The sequence below is a fragment of the Monopterus albus genome, unplaced genomic scaffold (genome assembly GCF_001952655.1).
Source record: "Monopterus albus unplaced genomic scaffold, M_albus_1.0 scaffold172.1, whole genome shotgun sequence".
NCBI lineage: Eukaryota > Metazoa > Chordata > Actinopteri > Synbranchiformes > Synbranchidae > Monopterus > Monopterus albus.
In genome coordinates this window covers 401,145-409,722 of record NW_018128052.1, presented here as the reverse complement: position 1 = coordinate 409,722, position 8,578 = coordinate 401,145, and the positions used below count along the sequence as shown (strand labels likewise).

Genomic DNA, 8,578 nt, shown 5'->3' with positions numbered 1-8,578 from the left:
AGGACCCCCCCGCCCCGCAGTCTAGACCCTGCAACCCTCTCACTCTATCGAACCAGACACCCCAAAATCTTGCCTCCCCCCCTTCTCTCCCTCCTCTCCTCAGCTCCCATGACCAGCAGACAGACCGTGTGATTCGCATGACCGCCATTTTGCTGCCCACAGTAGACCTAACTGTACAGCGCAGCAGCTGCCTTGATGGGTGGATGCAAATAAGAACGCTGCATTGTTACTCAGCTGCTCGGACGACTCTCATCGCATGAATTAATGGTCTAAAAAAAAAAGCAAGACCCGCTCAAATCAAATGCGACAACAAACCGACACGCTGCTGAAATGCAAAAACGTGAGGTATTAATTTATACAATGTTTCAATCCTTTAACAGTTCAGAGTGTTATTATACCAAGCTATGACAACAGACACGTTGACTATTTTTAGTCATTTTATGCAAGGTACTGTTCCCAAGTCCCAAACAAATGTGAAGCAGGGTAAATATTTCCAAATTTTCCTCTAACTGATGTGTTCATAGGAAATAGTGTTGATACTTCAAAGCTCCAATCCAGTGTTCTTCAGGCTGCAATTTTTATAATGCTGCCTATTTATATGTTTCATGTGCAGCTCTTTTTGAGCAAAATCAGTCCCCCCACAATTTGTTCAGTGCCATGGTAACCAGACACCCACATGCATTAAAATAAGACTATTATGGTCTGTGTCTGCAGTTTGTTGAGCCTATGGATCTCTACTTAATTAGAGTCTGTGTGCATGTCTGAGCTTCTCTGCTTAATGCTTTCATTGGTGCATTATGTGTGTCCGTGTGTAAAAATGGTGTGAGTGTGTGTGTGAGTTACAGAGTGCTATCTGATTTAAAAAAAAAATCACCAGCTTAATCTTTGAACACTGTCACATTTACATGCGAGGGAATCACATGCAAACGTGCACACCATATGGCACAGTAAGTCCAGACTCTTGATCTCACATGTACTGAACACCTATCAAACACATTTCAGGGTGCAAAAACTGCACCCCAAGAGGAGCACAAACACAGAATACACTCTAAAACATCGCTTCACTCCTGCTTGCCCGCCATGATGCCACGTTTATAGGAGCAATTATCAGCACATGCCAACAGCATGATGGTTATGCTAATGCAATTAGCCTCGATTTGCATTCGACAACAGCTAACGGATGCACAGATGGCAGACAACAGAGATGCGCCAGCCATCTTTGGCAGAGGAAAAGACTGGCGGCCATTTTGTCTGAAGCTGTGCCCATCTGGATGAAACCCACACTGCATTACTGTGACGACAGTAGCAGTTTGGGAGCAGCGGGTGCACACTGCTGCTGCTGCTGCTCACTGGCAAACACTCTCAAGGCCAAGCATGTACAGGGCAACAGCTCTCTGCTGTAGATAATATACAGATAGAGAGTGGCTATCTCATGTGACTAAAATGTTCAGATTTGAGGGATGCAAACATTTCTTTAAGCTCAGGAAACAGCACACACACACACACACACACACACACACACACTATTTGAGGCAATATAAGTAAATGAGAGCATATTCAGAGTTGTTCATAGAATGGAACATGTGGAGTGTTAATGAGAGATACTTGCCCTTTGAACATCTCCACATTCCCATTAGGTGGGAAGGTGTCTCTGCTGTGTGATCTTCAGCCCCCTTTTCTGATCAGTCAGTCTGGAATTCAATAATAGACATCATGGTGCAAAAAGATGTTCATTCTGCATGTGCCCGTGTTTCTGGTGCAAACAAACATGTCTACAGCTCACCTCAGAAACAGCAAACCAAGCGTGAAAGAGAAAATAAAGATCGTACTGTCTATTTGTCAAATATAAAAACTGGTTGGGGAATAAACAACGGGTGAGCTAAGGATGGAGACTGAGTCAAAAGCAGAACTTCCAAACTGTTTTTTGAACAGCCAGGGGCAGAATGTGGGGGATGTGTCAATCTTATGTAGGAAAAAAAAACAACAGAAAAGAATATCCCTCTCGGCAGTCTGGGGATTATTTGGGGAGAGCTCCCTTTTAGCAGAACCACACACAGCCAGTGGAAACTGGGACTTGAGGTCCAGTCTGAGGAGCTGGGGCTGCAGCTGAAAGGGCCATGCAGGGCCTGTCCTTTGGAGGTCTGCAGGCCCCTAGGCCACAGACTAACACAGGAAACCCCACTCAGAGCTATGCAGGCTCTGCATTTCATATTGATTTCTCTTGCATGCTGTTAGTTCCAGAGGTGCTTCTAGCCTTCAGGGACCTTCTCCATCCTTCCCAGCCCACTCACTAGCCCCCATCCTGGGCTTAACTGGCTCTGCTGGACCCCTGGATGGAGGTATGGGCCACAGGAGGAGAGGAAGAAGACGAAAGCCCATGGCAATGATGATGAGCTGCGCCAGGTCTTTGAGTTCAGTCATCTACCAGCCTTTATTCAGCCTTCCAACCACCCACCCTTGTTTCAGTCTGAAAAAGGGAAAATAGAGAGTGTTTTTCAGAACCTCACCTTTGGCATTCAGCATCCCTCTGCTCGATGCAAATGCAAATGTAAATACTAACACTTTGATTAAAAATATGTGGGAAGAAAACGCCAACTTGCTCTTTTGTAACCTGCCCCAAGGTTCTCACTGCTACAGAGAAACAAATAAAAATGCTCAACATACTGTATCAAACACGGAAACATTATCATCTCAGTTCATATGTTTCGGTGCTTTCTGGGAATACAAAACACTCACGTTAAAATCATTATACAAACCTATGTTATCAGGAAATATTATTTCTGTTCATTATGTTCTATAATTTTGACCAGGTCTAATGACATGGCATAAATTAAACAATAAGAATTAAACTGATTTTGGTACTAAATGAGTAATTTGTAATAATTGGCATGGGTTTAATCACTCTGGTGCATCTTGAGATTCTTAAAACATTTTGAATCCTGTTATCATACTAAAATACTAAATTCCTTTATTTGTGGCTTTGTGCTTTTCTGTAAGAACCTCCTTCCTACCCTAGAGCCCCTGGCCCGCTTTTCTGTCAAACCCAGTTGCAAAGACACTTTTAGCTCTGTGTGATCTGCTGAAAATTTAATAAGATACAAAAAATAGTGGGTTAAAATGGTCAGTGTCCGTTATGGAATAGTTTGTTTGAATTTGAGTTTGCTGTCAATGTGCATATTTTAAGCCTAATGGGGACTACCCGGAGTAGCCCTTAGCTTGCCCTGTGCGGGGGAGCGATGTGGGGTGAGAGTGGGTGACCCAGAGGAAGATTCAGACACAATACCCCCATTGAGACCCGTTCAGACATGGGTGTTAACTTGCCATTCCTTCACACACAATGAGGTGCCCCACTAGAGCCGGTGTAGGGGACAATGTTGGTTCAGGGCAGCCCTCCACCGAACGACTAAGAAAAGAGCTGCATTATCAAGATGGCGGAAGAGGGAGGGATTGGGGGGGGGGGAGACAGACCAGAGATATGTTTGTGTGTGAAGAAGGAGGGAGGACAGCGGAGGAGAGAGGAGCCCTGCGACCTGTGGCTTTGGACACAAGGAGCAAAAAGGACATTGACAAACTCATTGCAGCAGCATGAGGCACACTGCAGACGAAGAGTTATGTCTGCGTCTCTGTCTGCTTAGCTTGGTTTTACATGTGTTGCCCAACTTGTTATGCTTATTGGCTAATTTTAACAGCTAACCATTTATCTTAGGGATGGCAGTTGAAAACGTACCAATTTGCTACTGGCATATTTACAGTGATGTGTAAATATAAGTCAAACAAAACAAAAGTACAGATGGTTAACCAACCATAACCATATGAAGCAGGCATTAAGGCTTTAATTACTGTTCAGACAATAAAGAAATATTTATAAACTACTCATATTTTGTAGACTTGAATTTTACCAAGAAGAACTACTTCCATAGTCTCATTGTAAGATACTTAATCAACAACCATGTTCAGCTTCTGTGTCTGATCATTAATATGTAGAATAAGGTGTCAATTTTTAATAATACAGTGCATTTAGATGAACCACACCCATAACATGTTTGTTGCTTTCCTAAAATGTCTTGTTTGTATATTTGAAGAAAATGTTTTTCAGTAAATAAAACTACATGGACTACAGAGTTTTACTAAAACACGTGCCAACTACAGTATATACCTGGAGTCTAGACTCTATATTGAGCTTAAGTGAGTATCTTTCAGAAATAGCCAGGGAAACACCCACAGATTCTATAAAAATATTAAATGAGTTCAAATAATTATGGAGGAAGAGCTTTGCCACAAAATCGCTGCCCTGCATCAATTGTTAACTGTTAGCATGCCTACCTTATAAAATAACATACACTACTAAGTATCTGTGTAAATGCTTACACTATCACAGTAAATAAAGGCAATATACCAAGAAGAATCCTCTCGAAAAACCTGACATGTAGGATGACAGGTTAGCAGCAGAAAACAAATGAAATACCAAAATGCACTGGTACCTTGCACAGTTCAAAGGTTTCACAGAAGTACATGTACAGGGTAAAGTTATGCATTTGATACACAGAATATGCATGAAATGACAGATATGGGAATTTATCAGCAGACTTTAACAGCATTATGTTTGCAGAGAGCAGAATCCACATCCTCCAATGACTTCAGCATTTGTTAAACATCTTTAGTGTTCCCCCAAAGACCATATAACAAGCATTTGCTTGTTCACAGCTGCTTGTTATACTCTTACACTCTGTGGTTGTAAAAAAAATACTGTTTTGGTCGGTTTGGGAGTGAAGCTGACAGCATTAACAAGCTGTTGGTAATGTAAGTGTATGTGCTTTTATTCTACTCTCTTTTTCCAAACAGGTAAAATCTCCTCTGGCAAAACAAAGGGGTGTCTACTTGAAATGCGTAAAGGAAACTATCAGTTTGGCTGTATAGGTGGTGGTGGGGGGTAATAGGTGTAGCTGGAAAATGTTTATGGAGATCCTGTGTCTCTCTGGGAGCCTAATAGAATCCTGTAGCTGGAGTGCGAGCTCATTGTGGTGGCGTAAAGGATTACACACAAACCATTGAACAATGAGAGCGGAGAGTATACACTACTGCAAGCTGACTCATTTCATCAGCAGAAAAGAGACCTGGCAATAAGAAGAAAGCAGTGAGAGGGAGAATATAGAGGAATAAATTGGCGAGTTCTTATACATGCATGTGCACAGGCAGAAAGAAAAAATCACTAGAAATGGACAAAAGAACAGGAAAAGAAGAAGAGCAGAGAAGGCTGCATGGATGACAGGTTCAGTAGCAGAGAGTAATATGGGCAAATGATGTCTGTCTTGCTTGTCTGTCTGCATCCTGAGTGACACTTTACAATCTCTGAGGCAGCAGGCAGACGCAGCAGGTTGGCTCTTTGGCTTCATACAATCCCTCATCTCCCAACCTATTTTTCTCTCTCTCTCTCCATCTAACCTCCACCTCTGGTTCTCGTCTGTTTCCTGCTACCTCTAATCTCCCTCGCTCTTCGACCACAACCACCTACATCTACATTTTGTCTACGTTTTAATACTGTATCTTGTCTTTTATCTCACTGTTCACAGTTAATCACCAATAATAATAATAAAATAATGTAACAACTATTATATTACATAAAACTTTAGCTGTGCAGTAATGATTTCTAATAGGCCATCTTTTTTTTGTGAGCTAGCTGCTCATTTTTTACCTCTTTACTCATAACCACAAATAACGAACTGGCTTTAACTCTCTAGTTTTGTATTCATCAGAAAACTGCTATCTGAGCTTCCAAACATGTATTAGAGCTGAGATCCACGCTAAACCGGTAGATGAATTTTGAGCTAATATTTCTAGCTTCATTTTTGCTTTACCATTTGTTGAGAATGAATCAGTGAAGGGTTTTTGGAGTCACTATAAATTTCTGAGGCGAGGAAAATCCCCCATACGTCTGATGAGCTTGATGACCCCTGTATATTTCCCACAGTTTTCACAGACAACAAGCAAGTATGGCATTATTCTCATCTCATCTTCTGCTCAAATGGAAACCACACTGAGCATAATGCATCATCTGCATTCTGCAACCTGCCTGGTTGAAAGACTCTGCTCTGCTCCTTCCCTCTCTTCATCTCCTTCAAAGGCTGCCGAGGGTGTATTCAAACAGCAGGATACACACTCAGCTAACAAACCTCATTAAGGGCCCATACACACGTTCTCATTGCTAACACTAGTTGTCACACATCCCCTCTCAATGCACACACTGGTGGCCATACTGACCGCAACAAAGCATCTTTACAGAGCTAATTAGAAGGGTCCCCCTCTTTATTTGAAACTCATCTGAATAGGAGGGAACATGATAACAAGGACAGGAGAAAACGATAGATAGGGACAGGCGGGAGAAAGGAGGGAAAGGGAGTTGGTGCAAGAGAGAGAAAGACAAAAGAGGATGCTTGCTCGCTCAAAGAGATGGCAGGCGTGTCTTTCACAGTGTGGAATTCAAGCTCGAAGCTCAGGTAGGTAGGGGGAAATGAATTAGTGTGACACCGCACTGTGTATCTCAGATGCAGCCATGGAGAGCAGCGGGGAGGGAACTGAGCACTGCACTGATTTGATTGGTGTGCCAGTATCTAGAGAGAGATAGAGGTGAAGGAATGGGTGTGACACGAGCTTCGTGGGGAAGGCGGTAAAAGAGCAGCTGCTGACATGGGCGGCATTTCAGAAAGCAGCATGAGAAACATTGCTCTTAAAAATGAATGAGCATTTAAACTTGGACAAACAAGATGCCAAATGTGGAAGTCGGGGAAGCAGTTGAACACTAGCAAATAAACTCAATAAATATGTGATGCTTTTGTTTGCCTTAGCTTTTCTTTTCATGCTAGATATTATCAGTTCTTCGTCTCTGTCTAAAATATTGTCACTCTCTTTTATTTAGAAAAAGGTCACACTAAGAGTTCAGTTCCAAAACATTCCTATATAGTTGCCATATCTTCTTCCAACCCCTCTCCATTTCATGTTAAAATGTTTCTTTTGTGTGTCCCCGAAGCAAGCTATGTGTGTGTCTGTCTGTGTCTGTGTGAGTGCAGACACAGACAATGCCAAGTTGACAGCAAGGGTCTCGGATCAAGCACAAGGCCAAGTTTGTCTCTGCAGACTGAGTGAATTGACACATCATCAACTGCAGAAGCAAAATATTTTTCTAAAATATTTGCACCATAGGAAAAAAGGTACAAAATAGATGTACTTCAAAAACAAATTTGAAAGTGATTTTTTTAAAAATGAAACAAAAAACCAGAACGCATTATTAAGCCATCTTAAAATGGAAAAAGGAAGACAGAAAACAAATCTGGACTCAATTCACAACAGAATTTTAAGTTCAAGTTGAAGTTATGCCCTAATTGTTGTCCCATTGTTGGCCCCTGATGAGAGCAAAGCTTTCTGGAAGAATAGCAGGTGTCCCCTTGTCGCAGAGTTTCCCAGACAGCTTGTTAATTTGTACAACTTTTACACACAAAATTTTCCTTTTATGTGTGTGTGCATGTGTGTGTATGTATGTGTGTATATATTAGCGATGGGACTTGACCCTAGCGAGCTGCGGCACTGTTTTGCGTCTTGCTGGGCGTGGGAAAAAGACGGGACCCCTTTTCACAGTTGCCTCGGCTGAGGCCTGGACTGCTGGGGGCCCCCTGCACCCCCTCCGCATACACACCCGTTCCCCCTTGTCCGACCCCCCACCCCCCCACGTCCTTCTATCCCATTCAGGCTTCGGACTACTGGCTTTCAAAAGCAAGACCTCCTTCTCAGCCCTTCATAAATACATCTCATTATTCAAGAACTAGTTTGCATAGGGATTCCAAAGAGATCGCCACTCTGCTCGTGAGGCCTGAAGCCCCTCAGCCTTTTGGACTGCACAAGTGCAAATTTCGACTTAGTAATCTCCCTGTGTTAATATTTGTTTTAAAACGGTGTGTGCACACTTGCAAAACTATTTTGCCAGTATTGCACATGTCTTGAAATTTCTGTTTGGTGCATGTTATTTTTAAAAATTCCACTTTTTTTTAGAAATGTGGTAGAAAGTCTAGAGAAACTACAATCAGTGAAAAGAGAGTTTAGCATGACTATTAGCAAGTGCTTTGCTAGTCTGTATTCCATCTGTCACTGGCTATTGTACAGTATTATACACACACACACACACACACACACATACACACACATACACACTCTTCAACACCTCTACAACAGCCCCCACCCCACCCCATTCTCTGCAATGCATTACTGCAGAGATTTATCTCCTATCAGCCTTTATAATACTGAGGTTATAATTTACATCCACTTTAGAAAACAGCAGCACAGGCTGCTCCTTGCATATGCTAATATAAAGCTTGGGAAAATCTGGGCGACTCAAAGAGCTCCACACTAAATTTGAATAACTGAGCTGTCTATTGAGCCTCAGGGCCGTGGAACCATGAAGACTTGACCTTGCTAACAATATGTACTTATTGTTTAATTCCTAATGCTCAACTATTTAAGGGGGAATCGGAGGGAACAAACAGTCAACCTTAAACCTGGGAATGTTTCTGCTCCAGTCTTCCTGAAATAA

At 42.3% G+C, this 8,578-nt stretch overlaps 1 long non-coding RNA gene across 5 annotated transcripts in view; it reads right to left on the bottom strand.

The window, feature by feature from the left end:
- Positions 1-23: 23 nt before the first annotated feature.
- Positions 24-8,578, bottom strand: part of LOC109969300 (uncharacterized) — a 23,283-nt gene continuing 14,728 nt past the window's right edge. For all 5 annotated transcript variants that reach the window (XR_002276243.1, XR_002276246.1, XR_002276242.1 and 2 more), the window contains exon 3: positions 24-2,467. This is a non-coding gene — a long non-coding RNA (uncharacterized LOC109969300). The remainder of the gene's footprint in view (positions 2,468-8,578) is intronic.